The sequence below is a fragment of the Arachis stenosperma genome, chromosome 4 (assembly GCF_014773155.1).
Source record: "Arachis stenosperma cultivar V10309 chromosome 4, arast.V10309.gnm1.PFL2, whole genome shotgun sequence".
Taxonomy (NCBI): Eukaryota; Viridiplantae; Streptophyta; class Magnoliopsida; order Fabales; family Fabaceae; genus Arachis; species Arachis stenosperma.
The window spans coordinates 14,917,778-14,942,438 of record NC_080380.1 but is presented as its reverse complement, the minus strand read 5'-3'; the positions used below and the strand labels follow the sequence as shown (position 1 = coordinate 14,942,438).

Sequence of the window (24,661 nt, the reverse complement as noted above, 5' to 3'; positions counted from 1 at the left end):
AACACCAAACTTAGAGTTTGACTGTGGGGGCTCTGCTTGGCTCTGTTTTGAGAGAAGCTCTTCATGCTTCCTCTCCATGATGATAGAGGGATGTCCTTGGGCCTTAAACACCAAGGATTCTTCACTCACTTGAATGATCAACTCTCCTCTATCAACATCAATCACAGCCTTTGCTGTGGCTAGGAAGGGTCTGCCAAGGATGATGGATTCATCCATGCACTTCCCAGTCTCTAGGACTATGAAGTCAGTAGGGATGTAATGGTCTTCAATCTTCACCAAAACATTCTCTACAAGTCCATGAGCTTGTTTTCTTGAATTGTCTGCCATCTCTAATGAGATTCTTGCAGCTTGCACCTCATAGATCCCTAATTTCTCCATTACTGAGAGAGGCATGAGGTTTACACTTGACCCTAAGTCACACAAGGCCTTCTTGAAGGTCATGGTGCCTATGGTACAAGGTATAGAAAACTTCCCAGGATCCTGCCTCTTTTGAGGCAGTTTCTGCCTAGACAAGTCATCCAGTTCTTTGGTGAGCAAGGGAGGTTCATCCTCCCAAGTCTCATTTCCAAATAACTTGTCATTCAGTTTCATGATTGCTCCAAGGTATTTAGCAACTTGCTCTTCAGTGACATACTCATCCTCTTCAGAGGAAGAATACTCATCAGAGCTCATGAATGGCAGAAGTAAGTCCAATGGAATCTCTATGGTCTCATTTTGAGCCTCAGATTCCCATTGGAACTCAGAGGAGATTGGTACACGCCCACTGAGGTCTTCCTCAGTGGCGTCCTCCTCCTCTCTTTCCTCTCCATATTCGGCCATATCTATGGCTTTGCACTCTCCTTTTGGATTTTCTTCTGTATTACTTGGGAGAGTGCTAGGAGGGAGTTCAGTGACTTTCTTGCTCAGCTGTCCCACTTGTCCTTCCAAATTTCTGATGGAGGACCTTGTTTCATTCATGAAACTTTGAGTGGTCTTTATTAGATCAGAGACCATTGTTGCTAAGTCAGAAGTATTCTGCTTAGAGCTCTCTGTCTGTTGCTGAGAAGATGATGGAAAAGGCTTGTTATTGCCAAGCCGGTTTCTTCCACCATTATTATTGAAACCTTGTTGAGGTCTCTCTTGATTCTTCCATGAGAAATTTGGGTGATTCCTCCATGAAGAATTATAGGTGTTTCCATAGGGTTCTCCTAGGTAATTCACCTCTTCCATTGAAGGGTTCTCAGGATCATAAGCTTCTTCCTCAGATGAAGCTTCCTTAGTACTGTTTGGTGCATTTTGCATTCCAGACAGACTTTGAGAAATCAAATTGACTTGTTGAGTCAATATCTTGTTCTGAGCCAATATGGCATTCAGAGTGTCAATCTCAAGAACTCCTTTCTTCTGACTAGTCCCGTTGTTCACAGGATTCCTTTCAGAAGTGTACATGAATTGGTTATTTGCAACCATTTCAATCAGTTCCTGAGCTTCTGCAGGCGTCTTCTTCAGATGAAGAGATCCTCCAGCAGAGCTATCCAAGGACATCTTGGATAGTTCAGAGAGACCATCATAGAAAATACCTATGATGCTCCATTCAGAAAGCATGTCTGAAGGACATCTTCTGATTAATTGTTTGTATCTTTCCCAAGCTTCATAGAGGGATTCTCCATCCTTCTGTCTGAAGGTTTGGACTTCCACTCTAAGCTTACTCCATCTTTGTGGTGGAAAGAACTTTGCCAAGAAGGCATTGACTAGCTTTTCCCAAGAGTCCAAGCTTTCTTTAGGTTGAGAATCCAACCATATTCTAGCTCTGTCTCTTACAGCAAAAGGGAATAGCATCAGTCTGTAGACCTCAGGGTTAACCCCATTAGTCTTGACTGTGTCACAGATTTGCAAGAATTCAGCTAAGAACTGATGAGGATCTTCCATTGGAAGTCCATGGAACTTGCAATTCTGTTGCATTAGAGAAACTAATTGAGGCTTAAGCTCAAAGTTGTTTGCTCCAATGGCAGGGATAGAGATGCTTCTCCCATAAAAATCAGGAGTAGGTGCAGTGAAGTCACCCAGCACCTTCCTTGCATTGTTGGCATTGTTGTTGTTTTCGGCTGCCATGTGTTCTTCTTCCTTGAAGAATTCGGTCAGGTCCTCTAGAGAGAGTTGTGCTTTAGCTTCTTTTAGCTTTCTCTTCAAGGTCCTTTCAGGTTCAGGATCAGCTTCAACAAGAATGCTTTTGTCTCTGCTCCTGCTCATATGAAAGAGAAGAGAAAAAGAAAATGTGGAATCCTCTATGTCACAGTACAGAGATTCCTTGAAGTGTCAGAGGAAAAGAGAAATAGTAAGAAGAAGGAGAAGAAGAATTCGAACTTTATTAGTTAGAGTTCGAATTGTGCATTTAAAAGGAGTGGTACTCCATAAATAGAAGGATGTGGGAAGGAGGGAAGAGAATTTTCGAAAATTCAATCAAAAAAAATGTTGATAATTTTTGAAAATTGAAGTTGGAAAAGGAATCAAGTGATTTTTGAAAAAGATTTTGAAAATTAGAAGTCAAAAAGATTTGATTGAAACTATTTTGAAAAAGATGTGGTTAAAAAGATTTGATTGAAAAGTTATGGTTTTAAAAAGATGTGATTGAGAAGATATGATTTGAAAACAATTTTAAAAAGATATGATTTGAAAACAATTTTAAAAAGATTTGATTTTAAAAATTAATGACTTGCCTAACAAGAAAAGATATGATTCAAACATTAAACCTTTCTCAACAGAAAAGGCAACAAACTTGAGATGTTCAATCAAATCATTAATTGTTAGTAAGTATCTTTGAAAAAGGAAAGAGATTGATTTTGAAAACATTTGATTGAAAAGATATGATTTGAAAAAGATTTGGTTTTGAAAAACTTTGAAAACTTGAAAAAAATTGATTTTGAAAACAAAATCTTCCCCCTAGCACCATCCTGGCGTTAAACGCCCAGAATGGTATACATTCTGGCGTTTAACGCCCAAAATGCTACCTTTTTGGGCGTTAAACGCCCAACCAGGTACCCTGGCTGGCGTTTAAACGCCAGTCTGCCTTCTTCACTGGGCATTTTTGAATGCTCAGCTTTTTCTGTATAATTCCTCTGCAGCATGTTCTAAATCTTCAATTCTTTGTATTATTGACTTGAAAAGACACAAATTAAAAATATTTTTGGATTTTTAATAATCAAAATGCAACAAGAATCAAATAACAATGCATGCAAGACACCAAACTTAGCAGTTTGTGTACTATTGACACTATATGAGACACATAAACACTCAAGCCAAAAGAATTCAATGATCAGAGTAAGAAATCATCAAGAATTACTTGAAGATCCTTAAGACACATGAATGAATGCATGCTATTGACACCAAACTTAAGATGAGACACTAAACTTAAGCAAGAAACAGCAAATATTTTTTTGGTTTTTATGATTTTGTAATTTTTTTGTGTTTTTCGAAAATTAAGTGGGAAAAGGTATCAAAATCCTTAATGAGAATTCCAGGAATCAGTGCAATGCTAGTCTAAGACTCCGGTCCAGGAATTAGACATGGCTTCACAGCCAGCCAAGCTTTCAAGGAAAGCTTCGGTCCAAAACACTAGACATGACCAAAGGTCAGCCAAGCCTTAGCAGATCACTGCTCCAAAAGCAAAATTGATGAAAATCAACAAGCTCTTGTGGTGATAAGTTGAAACCTCGGTCCAATCAGATTAGACATGGCTTCTCAGCCAGCCAGATTTCAACAAATCATCATGAAACTCTAGAATTTACCTTCAAGAATTTCGAAAAAAAAATAAATACCTAATCTAAGCAACAAGATGAACCGTCAGTTGTCCAAACTAGAACAATCCCAGGCATTGTTACCAAAAGCTTGCTCAAAACTTGAACAATCCCCGGCAACGGCGCCAAAAACTTGGTGCGCGAAATTGTGAACAATACTTTTCACAACTCTCATAATCCCTGGTCATGAACTCCAAAAACTTGGTGGTTCAATTCCATGGCATTACACAACTTCGCACAACTAACCAGCAAGTGCACTGGGTCGTCCAAGTAATACCTTACGTGAGTAAGGGTCGATCCCACGGAGATTGTTAGCATTGAAGCAAGCTATGGTCATCTTGTAAATCTTAGTCAGGCAAACTCAAATGTATATGATGATGAATGAAAATAACATAGAGATAAAGATAGTGATACTTATGTATATCATTGGTGTAAGAGCTTCAGACAAGCGTATGAAGATGCCTTCCCTTCCGTCTCTCTGCTTTCCTACTGCCTTCATCCAATCCTTCTTACTCCTTTCCATGGCAAGCTCGTGTAGGGTTTCACTGTTGTCAGCAGCTACCTCCCATCCTCTCAGTGAAAGCGATTGCATATGTCCTGTCACGGCATAGCGGAATTCAGCTGTCGGTTCTCGGTCAGGCCGGAATAATATCCATTGATACTTTTGCGTCTGTCACTAACGCCCTAGCCTGCTAGGAGTTTGAAGCACGTCACAGTCATTCAGTCATTGAATCCTACTCAGAATACCACAGACAAGGTTAGACCTTCCGGATTCTCTTGAATGCCGCCATCAGTTCTTGCCTATACCACGAAGACTCTGATCTCACGGAATGGCTGGCTCGTTTGTCAGGCGAGCACTCGGTTGTCAGGCGATCAACCATGCATCGTGCAATCAGGAATCCAAGAGATATTCACTAAGCCTCAGATGCTTGTAGAACAAGAATGGTTGTCAGTCACCTTGTTCATGGGTGAGAATGGTGATGGGCGTCAATCATCACCTTCATCATGTTGAAGAACAAGTGATATCTTGGTAAAAGAACAAGCGGAATTGAATGGAAGAACAATAGTAATTGCATTAATACTCGAGGTACAGCAGAGCTCCACACCTTAATCTATGGTGTGTAGAAACTCCACCGTTGAAAATACATAAGCATAAGGTCTAGGCATGGCCGAATGGCCAGCCTCCCAAGGAGGGTTCAATCATAAAAACATGATCAAAAGGCTCTCCCTAATACAATAGTAAAAGGTCCTACTTATAGAAAACTAGTACATAGATGAGTAAATGACATAAAAATCCACTTCCGGGCCCACTTGGTGTGTGCTTGGGCTGAGCAATGAAGAAATTTCGTGTAGAGACTCTCCTTGGAGTTAAACGCCAGCTTTAATGCCAGTTTGGGCGTTTAACTCCCAATTAGGTGCCAGTTTGGGCGTTTAACGCTGGAATTTCTTGAGGTGACTTTGAACGCCGGTTTGGGCCATCAAATCTTGGGCAAAGTATGGACTATTATATATTGCTGGAAAGCCCAGGATGTCTACTTTCCAACGCCGTTGAGAGCGCGCCAATTGGGCTTCTGTAGCTCCAGAAAATCCACTTCGAGTGCAGGGAGGTCAGAATCCAACAGCATCTGCAGTCCTTTTGAGTCTCTGGATCAGATTTTTGCTCAGGTCCCTCAATTTCAGCCAGAAAATACCTGAAATCACAGAAAAACACACAAACTCATAGTAAAGTCCAGAAAAGTGAAATTTAATTAAAAACTAATAAAAATATAATAAAAACTAACTAAATCATACTAAAAATATACTAAAAACAATGCCAAAAAGTGTACAAATTATCCGCTCATCAATAAATAACAACCACAAGGTAGTGAACCGAAATATATACACTCACTGAACACCCAAAATATGTTTGAAAGAACTGAATACCTGTTTGTGTTATAGGTGGTGTCAAATGAAACCACGTCTCTGAAATAATCAAATGCAGCCCTGCTACTTGCATTAGCCTAGAATGCATGTTTAATGCAGTGATCGCCTTCAAGGTTGAGCTCAAAGAAGAAATTTTGGTTCTTCTCTTTCATTCTAACTAGGTACTTCCCAAATTATTTGGCATCGTCTTCTTCAGAAATATTTCGTACTTCCCTTGTGATGTAATTCCTGACGTCTTTTTCTATAAAACCTAGTTCACGGTGGCTGCCACAAATGATTGGTAAGTTTTGCTTGGTCTGATTCTGGCTTCCTCGTGGGTTTCGATGGTGCGACGCACGAACATGCTAAGCTCCCTGTGTTGTTTGAGCATCTCAGCCTGGTCTGCACAACAAGGATGTGAGTGATTCAAAATAACTTTGGAAATTGTCCAAAGACCAATATCCTTCATTATGTGTACGTAAATTCTGGCTAGACAATTTAACCCAACTGAAGGGTATGTCTTCAAAGTTGGAGATAGATTTCCACCTCCCCTCTCTGGAGTATACAATTAGTTTATTCTTAATCTTGTCTCCGTCCCAAGTCTTGTTTCTTATTTTGGTAGAAAAACCAGCAAGTTTGGAATAATGTTTGTAGAACTTTCCAACTTCTTCTAGTGTCTTAAAAATCATTCCCACCTTTGGGACAAATTTTTCATCCACAACATAGCTGGTATGCACGGTGAACCAAAATCTTAATTATGGTGAACCGAAATCTTAATTACAGTGAAACAATTATATAGTACTTAGGGAACAAAACAGAATATATTCGTCAAATTTTTTTAGACTCATTTCTGCTTACCAAACCGAACACATGCACATGGTGAATCAACTCTTTAGTACTAACCAAACCAAAAAGTTACTCACAATTACTCACAGTTACTCACACTCACAATTACATATGATCAATTCAATTCAATTCAATTCAGATATAGATCACATCAATCCATTCAATTCACTTCAAATAAAATTAGCAATTTCATTCCATTGAATTAGATTCAAAATTCAATAGTCCAAACCTCATCAAATTGATACGTTTCAGAAGAATTATCCAAATCTCACTCATTCAACTGATTTGAAGTTGATTCATTCATTGTTTTAATTCAGAAGTGCAGATCGAAGAAGAAAACAAAGAAGAAGATGAACGACGAAGGTAATTACGTTAAAGTCAATCCAAATCGATAATGCAGAGAAGAAAAACACGAATAAAGGAGAGCAATGAATTTAATTAGGTTGAAGAAGAAGAAGGTTATCGTTGTATGGAAAGGTTTACGTTGAGAAAGGTTGATCACGCAAAATAAGGATTAGGTTATATACGTTATATTAGGCGCGTGTACACGAACGAGTGTGTGGGGGGCGTGGAGTGGAAGGAACTTTGATAACATCTATCTAATTTTTACATGGATGTAGAGCTTTTCTGTACAAAAATTAGATAACTTATATTTCAAGAAAACATGTTAAGAGTATAATAATAAAAAATTTTAAATTTTTAATATATTTAATATGTTAAAAAGGTAAAAATAATTCAACATTTTTTTATTAAACCTTTTTTTATGATATTTTAAAATGTGCTCTTATAGTATAGGCTAACAAAATTCTTAAAATTTTTTAATACAAAATTTAATAGGTATTTTTTTTAAATATGGAGGTATTAAATATAATTTTTTAATGGAATACATATATATTTATATATATACTTTCATACATTTTTTTTTAAATATTAGTGGAGCATTTGCGCCCACCACCTATAAACTAGATCCGTTCTTGCTTTTAGGTGCGATGATAAATTCAAAAATTTTAAGTCGTAAAGATAAATATGTAATATATAAAAATAACAAAAAAATATATAAACATATCAAAAGTATATAGAAATAAATAATATAAAAATATTAAATATTAAACAATTTTTTATTTAACTATTTATTCATTATTAATAATGATATATTAATAAATAATTAATAAAGTAGTAATTAATTCAAAGTTTATAAATTAAATGTATATAATAATAATAATAATAATAATAATAATAATAATAATAATAATAATAATAATAATAATAATAAAAAAAGTTAAGTAAAAAAAATTCAGAATATAAACTTCAACTAAATAAATTCGTTAATTTATAATGTTATAGTAGTATTTTGTTTTTTAAAATTAATTTAATATATACTTTTATTTTATACTTTTAGATATAAATTAAAGTTTAACTTTGATATATTGACGGTGTAAAATATTTTATACAATCGTTTAATTACTTTATACTTTATACTTTTGAATAATCATTCACACAATTAATATAATAAACAATTATTTTTTATGACATAACATTACAAAATTAGATGCACAGATAAATTTATTTTACATTAATAATAGGTTAAAATTTAGTTCTAAAAATTTATATATAAAATTAGCTAACTTGTATCCAAAGAAAACATGTTATAAGTATAATAATAATAAATTATAAATTCTTAGTATATTTGATAGGTTGAAAATGTAAAAAAAAAATTCAATAATTTTTTGTCAAACCTTTTTTTATAGTGTTTTTAAAATGTGCCCTTATAATATAGGTTAGCAAAATCTTTAAAATATTTTGACGTAAAATTTAATAAGTAATTTTGTAATATGAGAGTAAATATAACTTTTTAATGGGTATATATATATATATATATATATATATACTTTCATATATTTGTTCCCACAAATTATGTTAGTGTAAAAACTATTAAAATTAATTAAATATTTTTTTGACTTTTAGGTAACGATAAATAAACTATACTATTTGAGCTATCATTCGTTATCAATTTAAGTAAATCTTTGACTATATATATTTTGAGAGAAATATTTCTGTAATTTTAATATTTTTAACATAAAAAAATATTATTATAAAATTAAAAAAGTATAAAAACATAATTAAAAAATACAAAAACCAAATTAAAAATTTAATAAAATTATAGAAACTAATAACAAAGTAATTAAATAAAAAACAATTGATTTTATTCAAAAATTAACTTTCTTTTTAGCTAATAATAATTGACCAATAAGAATAATAAATGAGAAATACTATAAAATAAATTTAAAAAATTATTAATTAAGTACTCGCTTAACAAAATAGTGCCTAATTTTTTTTTTTATCATATTTCGGTTTTTGATGATCCAAGATCAAACATCTTATTACAATAACAACAGATATTATAAAGGAATAAAAGTTATATTTACCAGCGTATTTCATGTATTTCGGTTTAGTGAGCTCATCTCTGTATGTTTTTTTTCACTAGTAGATTAATAAGAGATAATTGTAATTAAGAGGCACACATTCCAAAAAAATAAAAATTATTAAAAATTTGAAGAAAAAGCTTGAGAAATGTGAGTACGTAATTTGTGTTGCTCATGATAAATAGTAGTACATACAAAGGGGATGCTACGGTGAAATTGCTAATTTTATCTTTTTGTAAAGACGTTTTTTATTTTGTGGTTGTTATTGATTTAAAAGCGTATTATTAAAAGTGTTGCTTAAAGAGAAAGTGTTACCCTTAATCATTAACTTGGCTCTGATACCAATTTTTTAAATTCGATTTTTCTTTTAATTCTTCTTTCGAAATTTCTACTAACTCTTCATATTTTGCTTCGAATAAGTTTATAATTTGTATTGGTGGTGCTCTATTCAAAGGATTTTGATAAAAATAGTTTGCAACTTCATAATCTAAAGTATTAACCATTTCTACAATTTCTCTTGTATTTGTTATATGATTATTTATTACTAGTCCTTGATGTATATTTATAATTCTGATTTCATATTTATAATTTTTTTAATTCTGTTCTAATTTCTATCATAATTATAATATTCTTTTTTACAGGGATTATTATATATAAAATATTTTATCTGTTTGTCTTTTTAATATAATTTCTTAAATCCTCAAAAACTTCTTTTATTTCTATACTTTCTCTTTCTTCTAAATATCTTTCTAATTTTTCAATTTCATTCTTCATCTTTTCTTTCAACAGCTTTAATTCTTTTAAATCGTAATATGGTTTTTCAGGCATTTATAAATTTCCTATATTTAATTCCATCTTGTTTATATTTATTCTTATTTCTATCTTTTTTATTATAAGATCATCAATTTCGACCTGAAGATTATTTAATTCTTTTTTATACTCCTCTATTTTATTTTTTAATTTTTTCGCTCTTTTCCTTTTTATTTTATTTTCTGGTTTCTCAATCTTTTTATGCTTCATAAATTAGGTAATCTTATTATAATTCTAAAAATAGTTTTGTTTAGCATTATTTATTTTAGAATTTCTGCAAATTCTATCATCGATTCATGACTATTTTCTAGAGATTCTATTAATTTTTTTAGCTCTTCAACTTCTTTTTTCAGCTTGTTATAGATTATTTTTAGAGCTTCAAATACTCTTTGATTTATTTTAGAAAACTGCAAATAATTTAAACGATTCTCTCTTTCAAAGAGCTCTTGTTTCTTATCTTGATAAGTTACATATATTTCTTCCTTATTTATTGTCATAATTTAATATTTAGGGTTTCATTTAATTTTTCGACCTTTTTTGTTAATTCTTTTATTTCAGAGTTTTCTTCTTTAATTTTTAATTTAGATAAACTTAAAGGACTATTGATTTTAGATTCTCTTATTTGAAAATTTGATGAAACCGATCTTTTTTATGGTTCTTTTAATAATAGAACTGGGTTTTCAATAGCTTTATATTTTGGTATTTCTGTTTTTACAATTTTCTGAAATAATTCATCAACATAAATTCTTTCTCTATTTTTAAATATTATACTATGATGGTTATTTGTTAAAGCATAATTTATTGCATATGTAATTGAAAATGGTTCATCATCTTGTTCCATTAAACTTTTTCTATGAAATTTATAAGCTAAACTTATAGATCTACCAAGGTTTTCAGTTGATAAAGGTATAGCATATCCAAGATGGGCATTAAATTTAACATTTACATTTGCCAAATTTCCATGAACAATTTCAATTATTTGATCTATTGGGTTATCAGTAATTCTTTTGTCATAGATTGCTAAACTTATTGGTGAATTAATTCCTTTCATATATGTAGATTTGATTAAAACTTTTATAGTACTAATATGAATCCATCCAATTTTAGATCTTTTCTGTTGATCCTTAATTTTCTCAATCTATTTACTTAATTCTTCATCATTTATCAAAGCTATTTCAAGTTTTCCATTAGAAGATTTTATTTTTACAAGGGCTTCAAGTTAAATTTTTCCATAGTATATTATATTTTTTCTATTAAAAACTTTTTTTAAAAGACTTTGTTTATTAAAATTTTCATTTGATTTGAGATTTAGTTCTGTTTTTAGAATAGCCTATTTTTCATTATCTAATAAAGCAGTTAATCTATAATAATCAGATTCTTCTGTTAATTCTAAACTTTGTAAATAATTCATAACTAAGAGACTAGGATAAAGACGTACCTTTCTGGAGAAAAACTTCTTTTATTTAGTATATTTTACATAAGATATTTTTATCTCCAGAGGGGAGATTGTAGATATTAACTCCAGAGGGGAGTTTAAAACTATTTTTTCCTAAGGAAATTCTTTGTCAGACTACAGAATCGCCTCGGCAGCTTCCTCCTTGCTCTCCTAGCATATGAGTACTCTTAGCCTTCTGCTTTCTGTTTTCTGATGCCTTCTACAATTGCCTAAGCAATCTATTTATAATGGTTGGGTCTGATGGACAATTCCCATCCTTACCCTTCTTATGACGTCATTGCTTACGTCATTGTTTATTATCATGCACCAGCTACATTGTTGGTACTCTATGACCTAATCGCTTACATCATTATGCAATAATGTTGAGGGATGCTTCAGATGCACTATCCTCTTCTTTTATCATGTGGGTGGATGCACTGTCCTCTTCTTTTATCATGTGGGTGGATTCCATTTCATTATTGCTTTCTTCAGATATTTTCGAGGCACATAGCTGGCACTTGTGGTCTTCTCTGTCTTTTATCAAATAGCAGAGATTCCTTTTTATCCCTTCAGGGAGCTTTTCTAAGAGTCCGGATAAATTGTAGAATGCAGATTCAAATTCCACCAAGAGTCTCATCTCTCTTTCTTCAATTTCATTTCTTTTACTGGACACAAGCAGAGTATTTCTGCTTTTATAATTAATTCTTGTGTGAGATTCCCTTGTTATTTTTTGAGTTCTTCTAAAGACCCTTGCTAATGTACTGGCTAGTCTTCCTTCATGACTGTAGATTGTTAAATCTTGAATTTGATCAATTGGTTGAAAGTTTCCTGGGAAGACGGACATGAATATTACTTGGTGTGCCGGAACTAAGCATTCTTCTTCTTCATTAAAAATAGGTTGACTATTTGTAAATTTTAGGGATATATCCCTTGGATTTACATTGTCAATCATATTTTTAAATCTCTTTACTGCATCAACAAATCCTGCAGGAAACTCACTAATAATTTTTAGATCATTAAAAATTAAAATTGTATCAATTAATCCATACTGAAAAAACTGATAAGTGTCAGATGGGGAAGCCTCTGGAAAAATAACCAGCTTTGTTAGCTGTTCTTTGGCAATAGGATAGTATCCCAAACTTGTCCTTTTTTCTTCAGTCCAATTCAGGACTATATTAAGGGTTTCTCTGATATTTGATCTACAGACCCTTTTCTTTTCCTTGATTTCAGACCTTGCAGGAATATTTCTCATTATTCCTATTCTATGGGCTTGAGTTGGAGCTTTATCTGCTCTTTTTAGGGTTTGCTCTAGATGAAGAGCTTCATATTCCCTGAAGGATTCCTTTCCCTCTTCTAGTGTTAAAAATCCTCCTTTATGAACTATCTTTGATTGATGTGTGAAAGGTGCTGCTTTTTCCCAGGCATCATATACTCTGAAGGTTGTGGTAGGCTTAGAGAAGGGGGTTGAATCTATGCCTTCCTTTTAAGTTGCTGTTTTGACCCTTTTTAATCAAAGTTACAAATCTGATTCTGTTTGAACTCAGCAGCGGAAATTTATGAGACAATTTATTTTTGTCTCATGAATATCAGAAAACAGAACATGACAGAGAAGAAAAAGCTAACACCAGCATATATCTTGGTTCAGTTGCTTTGTGCTATGCAACCTACATCCAGTCTCCTCCACAACTATGGAAGAATTTCACTATAGTTAACAGTATTACATACACCAATTTCACACTCAAGTTCTAACCTAACTTGACATTGGCTATGCTAACACTCAACTATTCACTCTTAGTGCTATCCCAACTAAGAATAGGATACCAACAGGTACAAGATACAAGACACTTAATCAACCTAAAGAAATCAGAAAATAACTCTAGGCTTTTCTCTCAAGTGTTTCACTCAGTCTTTTTCAACTCTTGGCTTTTTCTCAAGCTTTCTCACAATGCCTTTTCTCTCAAGAAATTACAGAAAGATAAGCTTAGAAAAGTACATCACAATCAAAAAAATATGAAGGAGATTGACTTCATCAACAGCCTCTGTGCTATGCGAAAAACCAGATTAGCAAGCCTCTGATTTAGTTCTTCATACTGGCGGAATGCACCTTTGAATAGGTTACACTGTCCAGTTAGTTGAACTTCTTCAAAGAGCTCTCTCAGAACAAACACCTCAAGTTCACTGGTTATCTCTCCTTACTTCAGAATGAACAACAAGCTTCTTTTTATCTCCTTGCATGTTCCTTGGTTCTTCCTCCAAGGTCAACATCTTGAGCCTTGAGCTTCACCAACCTACAAGCTCACTTTTTCTTCTCAATCATCAAAGTAGAACCTTTCCTTCTGACTTTTCCAACTTGACCGAAAGCCATGAAGGAGTAACCGAAATTATTTTCCAATGGTCAACCAAATCTGAACTATAGAGATGCAACTTGGTCCCCAAGAATCTCTTGTGACCGTGGATTTGTAGCAGTGAAGAACAGAGATCAATTTTTTCTTTGAATGCCATTTTCGGATAGAACAGAGAGTAGGGAAGAAAGGATGAAGATCTGATGCATGCAAGATGAGATGGATTACCTTTCTTAAGCTTGATTTGTATTAGATTTTCTGCTTTAGCTTCTGTGCTTCAAGCTTAGATTTTCTCTTTCTTGCTTCTTTGGTTACTGGCTTATGGAGGAAGCTTTTCTTCTCTTTCTCTTTCTTACTTTGCTGAAGTCTTGATGTGACTTGATTAGAGAGGAGAAGAACGTTGCTTTGGTTGGAGCAAGATGGTGGGAAATTGAAAACAATTTCAAGCTTGGATCGGGTTCTTCTCTTTTTGGCCCGTGGTGCCTTGCTATGCTTCTTTGATGAATTTGTTTGATATGAATGACTTGGGCTTGTCTTTATTCACACTTTCCATTCAGCCCATTAGCTTTGTTTTGTTATTCATTCAACTTGGGCTGCCAAAATTGAATTATGGCCTACAACATAACATAAATAATTAGCTTATTTTGCCAAAAATAATGTTTATCATCACTAATTAATTTAGTTAATTTCTTAACTCAACAATCTCCCCTTGATGACAAACATGATCTAAGCAATAAGCAAAAGAGATGAGTTTGAGTAAGGTTTAGAAACTCCCTTTGATTTTTGTCATTTGCTTTTATGTTGCTCCCCCTGGATTTATGCTCTTCTCTTCTTTCCTGTTTACATATGCTTCTATGGAACTAAACAGATGCTATGTACCAACCAAAAGTATAGCAAACAGTGACAGTTTAAATGACCAAAAAAGTTTTAATACATCAGGGTCAGAGTCAGATAGCAACATATCATAAAGCAAGTTTCCAACCTCATTCACAACAGTTCACAATATCAAACAAAGTTCACAAAAAATAATCAAATGCAACTTTAGTCAGAATGGCATATCAGCTATTGCTATTGCGCCTATTACTCCCCCTTTTGTCATCAAGGGCGGATGATAAAAAGACCAACAAAAAGAAAGTCTTGTACCCTGCAGAAAAGGGTTAGAGCACATAACTAAGCACTAAATAAACTGTCAAAAGTGCAGCAAGATTAAAAGTTATTACAGTCATCCAAAATGAAATAGTGCAAAAGTAACGAAAGAAACAGAAATCATGAGACAAAAAGAGAGCAGCAGCAGCAGTTTTCATGAGACAAATTTTAGGTATCAGAACCATCCCCCTCCGAAGCAGCTTCCTCTTCAACATCGGTGGCAATGTCTTCATCATTATTAATGTTATCAATGAAAGTCATGAGCACAGCCACCCTATCACTTGATTTCTTCAAGAAGTTCTCATGCTTGATAGCTAGCTTCCTTTGTTCCTTGCTCATGGCAATTAAGTGATTTGATTGTGAAACAAACTCTTGAGCAACATCCTTGACTACATTCAGCAGAGCAGATGTCTTCCCAGTGGAAATGGAAGTACCCTCAGTGGAGGGAGGAGGAGAGTCATCTGGGATGTATTCTTCATCATCATCATCTAGAACCACTCTCTCAGATCGAGTTGGTCCTTTTTGCTGTTTCACTGAACCACCCCTTTTTAGGTATGAATGTTTATTTTCATAATCCTCATTTGACAAGTCAACACCAAAAATCTCAAATATGCAAGTCAAAAACATGCCATAAGGTAGTGCTTTATCCTTCACACTTCTAACAGAATCAAACATGTATCTAGCCATCAAATAGGCAAAAGAGATTTCTGTTTTAGTGATTAGGGCATACAAAACGAGTGTGTTCGTGTAAGAAACCCTTTGATATGAACCACTTTGAGGAATTAAAATGTGGTTGATAATACGATGCAACTGAGCACGTTCATATCCTAGGGCTTTGTGAGTGGGTGTGATGCCATCAATTAAAGAAACATGTTCACAAATGTGAGCAAGAGCATCATGGTACGAGATACCAACACCTTCATCCCACTTCACAGATGTATAAGCACACGGCCCTACACCAATGTACTTCAAGGAGTCACTGATTGTCTCATTATTCAAGATAATGTCTCTGTCTTTAACATAAGAATGCACGGTTCCTTCATGGTAAATCATGTTTGCATAAAATTCTTTGACTAACTTAGGGTAAACTGGTTTTTTGATTTTGAAAAGGTGATTCCAGTCTAAAAATTCCAGATTTTCAACAAAAGGAAATCCTTTCTTTTTCAAATCAGGTAAATCAGCAAGAAAAGAGGGACATAGATGACGGTACTGAATAACTCCCTCATAAAAGTCATGGTTCATTGCAGATTTGAAACGATGGAGGTTGAGATGTCATGAAGTGTGATTTGTGAGCAAAGGGATCAATGTCTGGTTCTCTAACAGATGTGAGGGGAACTCGAGTTTTACCTCTTTGAGACCGTGATGGAACAGACCTAGACTTTGGTTGTGTGGACTCAGGTGGAGGTTCTGGTGCTGCAGGTCGCTTCCCTTGGATGAACTTGGTTTTGATGACTCTGGCTTTGATGGTGTGACTTTCGGTGGTGGCGTCGGCTTGGCAGAGGCAGGGAACTTGGAGTGTTCTTGGTCCGAGCCATGGGGTCACAGTGAGGAGGAGAGGTAGGAGGAGAAGGTGAGGGAGTGAAGGTGGTGTCTTGAGAACGGGTTGATGGTCTAGAAAAACCTAGAAGTTTATGGATTTTCTCACGAGGTGCTCTTTTGGCAATGACTTTCTTCCTCATTTTGGTTAAATTGATGCCTTTGATGAAAGAGATATAGTGGTGTGAGAGGGAAGAAACCGAAGGGTTGAGGAGAAGTTATGGAGGGAAGAGAGGGAGTGTTGGTAACCGTACCCAAAAGCAAATTTCCAAAACCATGCAACTGCATCACCATTTGAAAAGACTTGACAAGACATGACATCATAAAGGAAAAGATTTTATTTGATTTTAAAAAATTAATTTTAAATTTTGAAAGGCAATCAGCATTAAATTGAAACTCCTTTTGGACCAAAGTCAAAAAAATTAAGTTTGCCAAAAAAAACTTTCGGGCCACAAAAAATTTTGAAGAAACTTAAACACACAAAAATAAGAAAGCAAGAATGTAACATTCATATTGGGCCCAGATGTGGTTTGAATTAATGAATCACATAGGACTACCCAGATCTGAATAGTGGTTGGCCCAGATTGATTTTTCGCTAGCAATAAGCCCAGAACACGCTGACTTGAGGGAAGCATTCATCATCTCCCCAGAATTGTCTCATACCTGTTCATGAGACAAAAAGCTCCAGCAAATACATCAACACTTTTCAAATAAGGAATCATAACTCAAAATTCCTAGACACGTCCTAAGCATGCAGAATCTATCCTCAGCTAATGGTTTTGTAAAAATATCTGCTAATTGCTCTTCTGATTTAACAAATTGAATGCAAATATCCCCTTTTTGGACATGTTCTCTTAATGAGTGAAATTTCACTTCAATATGCTTAGTCCTAGAGTGCAAAACTGGATTTTTAGAAATATTAATGGCACTCATATTATCACACATCAAGGGTATATTTTCAGCCTTTATTTTGTAATCATCAAGCTGTGTTTTTAACCATAAGAGCTGAGAACAACAAGAAGAAGCAGCTATATACTCAGCCTCTGCAGTGGAAAGGGCCACTGTTGGTTGCTTCTTACTTGACCATACATTTAAGGACTTCCCAAGGAAGCAACATAAACCAGAAGTGCTCCTTCTATCAACTCTATCACCAGCAAAATCTGCATCACAATAACCAACTGCAGAAAAATCATCAATCTTAGGATACCAAAGACCAAAATTGGATGTGCCATGAACATATCTAATGATCCTTTTAACAGCCGAAAGATGTGACTCTTTTGGTTTGGATTGGAACCTAGAACACAATCCAACACTTTGCACAATATCGGGTCTAGAGGAAGTTAGGTACATAAGCGAACCAATCATTCCTCTATACCTAGTCTCATCAACATCTTTCTCATTTTCTCCCTTATCTAATTTAGAATTCGGGTGCATGGGAGTTCCCATGGGTTTGGCATTTTCAAGGCCAAATTTATTGGCTAATTCCTTGGCATACTTTTCTTGATGAATGAAAATACCATTTTCAGTTTGTTTAATTTGCAGCCCAAGGAAAAAGTTAAGTTCACCCATCATACTCATGTCAAATTCGCTTGTCATGAGTTTTTCAAATTCAGAACAAAGGGATTCATTAGCTGATCCAAAAATAATGTCATCAACATATATTTGGACTAAAATAAAGGAATCATTTGAATTCTTGATAAATAGAGTTGTATCAGTGGTGCCTCTTTGAAAACCATTTTTCAAAAGAAAAGAGCTAAGTCTCTCATACCAAGCTCTAGGAGCTTGTCTTAAACCATAGAGAGCTTTAGACAATTTAAAAACATGATTAGAATGCTCTTTATTTTCAAAACCAGGGGGCTGCTCCACATATACCTCTCTATCTATCACACCATTCAAGAATGCACATTTCACATCCATTTGGTATAATTTAAAACCACAAAATGTAGCATAGGCTAAGAGAAGTCTTATGGCTTCCATTCGGGCAACAGGGGCAAAGGATTCATCAAAGTCTATTCCTTCTTCTTGGTCATATCCTTGTGCCACTAGCCTTGCCTTGTTTCTTGCAATGCAACCATCTTCTCCCAACTTGTTCCGGAATATCCACTTGGTGCCGGTCACTTTCTTTCCACTTGGCCTTGGAACCAACGTCCACACTTGGTTCTTTTCAAACTCAAGAAGCTCATCCTCCATAGCTTTAATCCAAGAGGGGTCACTAAGGGCTTCCTTGACGTTTTGAGGCTCTATTTGTGAAAGAAGGGCAATATTTGAACCTTCATTTGCCTTTCTAGTGGAAGACCTAGTTTGCACTCCATGAGAGACGTCCCCAATGGCAAATTCCTCAGGATAATTCTTCAAGAATCTCCATTCATGAGGTCTGGTGGACTTGGATGCGGATTCAGTCACCAAGGGATTCTGTGTGCTGCTTTCTGCAGAATTTCCTTCAGATTCATGAGACAAAATGGAATTGTCTCTTGATTTTTCAGTATTTGCTGTTTCTGGTTCAGTTTGTCTAGAATTTTCTTTTCCATGATCTTGAGCAGTTTCATCCTCTTTTTGAGCTTGATTTCCTGCATCACAATCTTCCAAAATGCTTTGCACCAAGTTAATGTCACAAAATGTAACGTGTATGGACTCCTCAATAATTCTAGCATCTTGATGATAAACCCTATATGCTTTACTAGTTGTGGAATATCCTACAAACAAACACTCATAAGCCTTTGGATCAAATTTTCCCAAATTTTCTTTGTTATTTAAAACAAAACATTTGCATCTAAAGATGTGCAAGTAATCTAAGTTTGGTGGATAGCCTTTCCAAAGTTCATAAGGGGTTTTCTTCAAAAATTTCCTTATGATTGTTCTATTCAAAATGTGGCAAGCTGTGTTAACCGCTTCAACCCAAAGGAATTTTGGAACATTACTCTCACAAAGCATAGCTCTTGTCATCTCTTGAATACTTCTATTTCTTCTTTCCACAACACCATTTTGTTGTGGTGTTCTTGGACAAGAGAAGTGTGAGATATTCCAAATTCCTCACAAAAGGATTCAAATAAATTATTTTCAAATTCAGTTCCATGATCACTTCTTATAGAAGAGATTTTCAAATCCTTTTCATTTTGAATTTTCTTGCAAAAAGGTTCAAAGGCCGAAAAGGCTTCATTTTTATGTGCAAGAAATAAAACCCAACCAAACCTAGTGAAGTCATCCACAATTACTAAACCATAATGTTTACCACCTAGGCTGTGAGTTCTTGTTGGACCAAATAAATCAATGTGTAGCAACTCAAGTGGTCTTTTAGTAGAGATGTCTTCCTTTGGTTTAAAAGAACTTTTTGTTTATTTTCCCATTTGGCAAGCATCACAAGTGATGTCTTTGTCAAACTTTATCAAAGGAAGACCTCTTACTAATTCTTTCTTTACAAGTTTGTTTATTTGAAACATACTTGTATGGCCCAATCTCTTGTGCCACAACCACTTTTCAGATTCTTTAGAGTGAAGACAAGCTACATTTTGATCCTTTAGTTCATCAAGAGTGAGTCCATACATATTATTGAAATGCTTGGCAACAAACATCACTTCATTTGTTTTTTTCATTAACAACACAGCATTCAAGTCTTTTGAAAACAACTAAATATCCTAAATCACACAGCTGGCTAATACTCAAAAGATTGTGCTTTAAACCACAAACTAAAAGCACATCATCAATGAAAGTAGATTGCTCATTACCTACTTTTCCAACTGCAATGATTTTACCTTTGCCATCATCTCCAAAGGTCACAAAACCTCCGTCATACTTATTTAGTTTAATGAAGTAGGTTGACCTTCCAGTCATGTGCCTTGAACATCCACTATCCATGTACCACATGTCCTTTTTGTTCTTGGATGCTAGGCAAATCTGCATGATGAGTTTCAAGTAGCCTTAGGTATCCAAATTAATTTGGATCCTTTAAAGTTAATCCATCTTGGTTGTCCAAGTGCATTGAAATCACAAACAACATTGTAGACCTTGTTTCCTACAACTCTCTTTTCAATGAAGCAATGTGCATATGAGTGACCAATTTTTTTGCAATTAACACAATGATTTTCTGGTGTGTGTCGCTGAAACTTGGGTGAGTTAAATTGCTTGAAGTGATTAAATGGTTGAAATTTTCTGGTTTTTGGAGGAGATGCATTTCTTTTGACAAACTGATTTTTGTTATAATTATTCCTCTTTGCAAAAATGTTTTCACCAGAATTTTTTTGAATATTTTTACCTTTCGAAAATGAGGTTTTGTTGTAAAATGGTGGTTTCTTGAAATCATCCTCAATTTTTGAAATGTAACCCAAACCTGGCCGGTTTGAACTCGGTTTAGTTTTTGGTGAATGCTCAGTTTCACTTATGTATACTTCATCAAATTTTTTTTCAAATGTTGGAGCATTTTCAACACCAACTTTGTTTGGTATAGTTTTGGTATTTGATGAAGAAGCCACAAACTTTATAGAGGAAATATTAGAAACTGCATCTTCCTTGGCTATGTAGCCTAAACCAGATTTTTCAAACAAAGGTCTTTGACTTGCAAGTAATTTATCCAAGTTACTAGAACTTTGAGCAAATTTTGCTAAGTCACCATTCAGCCTTTTAATTTTATCATTTAATCTTTCATTTTCAGCAATCAACTCATGAGAAGGATCCACAATGTGCTTTCCTTTTAATTTTTCAAGTTCAGATTTTAGAAATCTGTTTTCTTCAATGATGTCCGAAGCACATTCAGTTTCCTTTACTTTTTCCTTTAAAAATTCATTTTCAGCTCTTAACACATCTCTTTCAGATCTACACTCATTATATTTGTCAAGCAGTTTTGATGTATTTAAAGTGAGATCATCAATAATAGCATGCAAGTCTTCAATGGTTAAATCATAATAGTTTACCTCATCAAGATTGTTGTTTCCAGCCATGAAACAGTCTTGTCATCTCCTTCAGATTCTTCTTCTTCATTTGAGTCATTCTCAAGATCCTCCCAAGTTGCCATGAGTACTCTCTTCCTTTCCTTCTTTCCTTTGTCCTCCTTTTTGAGCTTTGGGCAGTTTGACTTGAAGTGTCCAGTTTCCTTGCAACGATGACACGTCACCTTGCTCAAGTCTATCTTTTGCTCCTTTGAACTTGAACCTTTGTATTTGTCCTTGCTTTTCATCATCCTTCTAAATTTCCTAGCAAAAAACAAAAGCTCGTCATCTGAAATACCATCACTAGACTCACTCTCTTTCGGTTCTATTTGTGACTTGAGGGCTATTCCCTTTTTCTTTGAGTCTGTGTTTGTGTGTGTGGCTTCATAGGCAAGGAATTTTCCTCTCAGCTCATCATAGGTTATGGGACTTATATTGTTACTCTTGGTTAGGACAGTGGCAGTGTTTTTCCACTCTTTTGTGAGGCTTCTAAGGAGTTTTCTCACCAAGGTTTGTTCTGCATAGTTTGTACCCATAGCATCAAGGTTGTTGAATATGATTGAGAATCTCTCAAACGCTTCATCAATGCTTTCTCCATCCTTCATGCTAAACATCTCGTACTCTTTTTGCAGCATATCAATCCTCGTTTCTTTGACTTGTTTAGTGCCTTCATGTGTAACCTGGAGTTTTTCCCAGATTTCTTTGGCTGTCTTGCATCTAGACACCTTCCGGTATTCTTCAAAGCTGATAGCACAGTGAAGAAGGTTGATTGCTTTAGCGTTCAGTTCTATCTTCTTCTTGTCATCTTCATTCCATTCAGCTTCTTCTTTCGGAGTCACCACACCATCAGCACTTATTTTTGTTGGGATCTTGGGACCACTCACAACGATCTTCCATAGGTTGTAGTCAATGGATTGGATGAAGATCCTTATCCTTTCTTTCCAGTAGGAGTAGTTCTTTCCATTAAAGAAAGGTGGCCGGTTGTTTGACTGGCCTTCAGTGAGGGTGTAGGCAACTGTGGTTGTGCCCAGGTTGTTCGCCATTGGATCTTTGCTCCAAGCTATTAAGCTTGACTCTTGAGACCTTAGCTCCTGATACCAATTTAAGGTTGTGGTAGGCTTAGAGAAGGGGGGGTTGAATCTATGCCTTCCTTTTAAGTTGCTGTTTTGACCATTTTTAATCAAAGTTACAAATCTGATTCTGTTTGAACTCAGCAGCGGAAATTTATGAGACAATTTATTTTTGTCTCATGAATATCAGAAAACAGAACATGACAGAGAAGAAAAAGCTAACACCAGCATATATCCTGGTTCGGTTGCTTTGTGCTATGCAACCTACATCCAGTCTCCTCCACAACTATGGAAGAATTTCACTATAGTTAACAGTATTACATACACCAATTTCACACTCAAGTTCTAACCTAACTTGACATTGGCTATGCTAACACTCAACTATTCACTCTTAGTGCTATCCCAACTAAGAATAGGATACCAACAGGTACAAGATACAAGACACTTAATCAACCTAAAGAAATAAGAAAATAACTCTAGGCTTTTCTCTCAAGTGTTTCACTCAGTCTTTTTCAACTCTTGGCTTTTTCTCAAGCTTTCTCACAATGCCTTTTCTCTCAAGAAATTACAGAAAGATAAGCTTAGAAAAGTATATCACAATCAGAAAAATATGAAGGAGATTGACTTCATCAACAGCCTCTGTGCTATGTGAAAAACCAGATTAGCAAGCCTCTGATTTAGTTCTTCATACTGGCGGAATGCACCTTTGAATAGGTTACACTGTCCAGTTAGTTGAACTTCTTCAAAGAGCTCTCTCAGAACAAACACCTCAAGTTCACTGGTTATCTCTCCTTGCTTCAGAATGAACAACAAGCTTCTTTTTATCTCCTTGCATGTTCCTTGGTTCTTCCTCCAAGGTCAACATCTTGAGCTTTGAGCTTCACCAACCCACAAGCTCACTTTTTCTTCTCAATCATCAAAGTAGAACCTTTCTTTCTGACTTCTCCAACTTGACCGAAAGCCATGAAGGAGTAACCGAAATTGTTTTCCAATGGTCAACCAAATCTGAACCATAGAGATGCAACTTGGTCCCCAAGAATCTCTTGTGACCGTGGATTTGTAGCAGTGAAGAACAGAGATCAACTTTTTCTTTGAATGCCATTTTCGGATAGAACAGAGAGTAGGGAAGAAAGGTTGTAGATCTGATACATGCAAGATGAGATGGATTACTTTTCTTAAGCTTGATTTGTATTAGATTTTCTGCTTTAGCTTCTGTGCTTCAAGCTTAGATTTTCTCTTTCTTGCTTCTTTGGTTACTGGCTTATGGAGGAAGCTTTTCTTCTCTTTCTCTTTCTTACTTTACTGAAGTCTTGATGTGACTTGATTAGAGAGGAGAGGAACGTTGCTTTGGTTGGAGCAAAATGGTGGGAAATTGAAAACAATTTCAAGCTTGGATCGGGTTCTTCTCTTTTTGGCCCGTGGTGCCTTGCTATGCTTCTTTGATGAATTTGTTTGATATGAATGACTTGGGCTTGTCTTTATTCACACTTTTCATTCAGCCCATTAGCTTTGTTTTGTTATTCATTCAACTTGGGCTGCCAAAATTGAATTATGGCCTGCAACATAACATAAATAATTAGCAATGTGTACTTATTAATTTAACAACTCTAATTATTTATTTTGCCAAAAATAATATTTGTCATCACTAATTAATTTAGTTAATTTCTTAACTCAACATACTCTTTTCATGGGGCCATTACAAATTACATAATATTTTTTATCTTGTGTGGATTTTTTAATAATTTCAGCAATTGTTTTATTTTCAGAAATTTTTTCTTCACCTGGTTTGTCCACCATGTTTAGCTGCCTGAACTCTGATGGTTTTGCTTGTTGTGTTGATTTCATTGTTTCAATGGCCTTCTTGAGGGATTGGATCTGTGTCCTTATTTGCTGACAATGCTTGCATTCTTCGAGTTCTTGCTGATATTTTTGAATTTCTTGATTTAATGCGCTGTAAACGAACTCCATTCTCTTGTTAATGCATCTGCAATAATATTTTTGTCACCTTTAATATATTCAATTTTTATTGGATATTGTAACAAAAATAATTGCCATCTTACCAATCGCCCATGATTATAATCAACTTTTAAATTGTATCGAATGAAACCTGTTAGGTAACTTGAATCTGTCCTTAATGTAAATTCTTTGGGTAGTAAATCAATTTTTTATTTTTTAAGAGATTTAATTGCTGCTAGAGTTTCCTTTTCATGAGTAGTATATCTCTGTTCTGTTGGAGTAAAAGTCCCTGAAATATACCTGCAAAGTAATTCCTTTGGGGAATATTTAGAATCTAGTGATTCTTTTTCTTGATCCAAACTTTTTATAGCTTTCTTAGCTTTTAGACATCTTGACCAGGTTATGTCTGAAGCATCTGTTTCTACTATTAAGTAGTCGTTTTCTTCTGGAATATAAAGTTCCGGAAGCTTTTCACATAATTCTTTGATTCTTTGAATTTGCATGCT

At 34.8% G+C, this 24,661-nt stretch overlaps 1 non-coding gene across 1 annotated transcript; it reads left to right on the top strand.

Annotated features, from left to right (window-relative positions):
• The first annotated feature begins 1,575 nt into the window (after positions 1-1,575).
• On the top strand, positions 1,576-1,683 carry LOC130978016 (small nucleolar RNA R71). Its single transcript, XR_009085680.1, has one exon. It is a non-coding gene; the product is annotated as a small nucleolar RNA R71 (small nucleolar RNA).
• Positions 1,684-24,661: the final 22,978 nt, after the last annotated feature.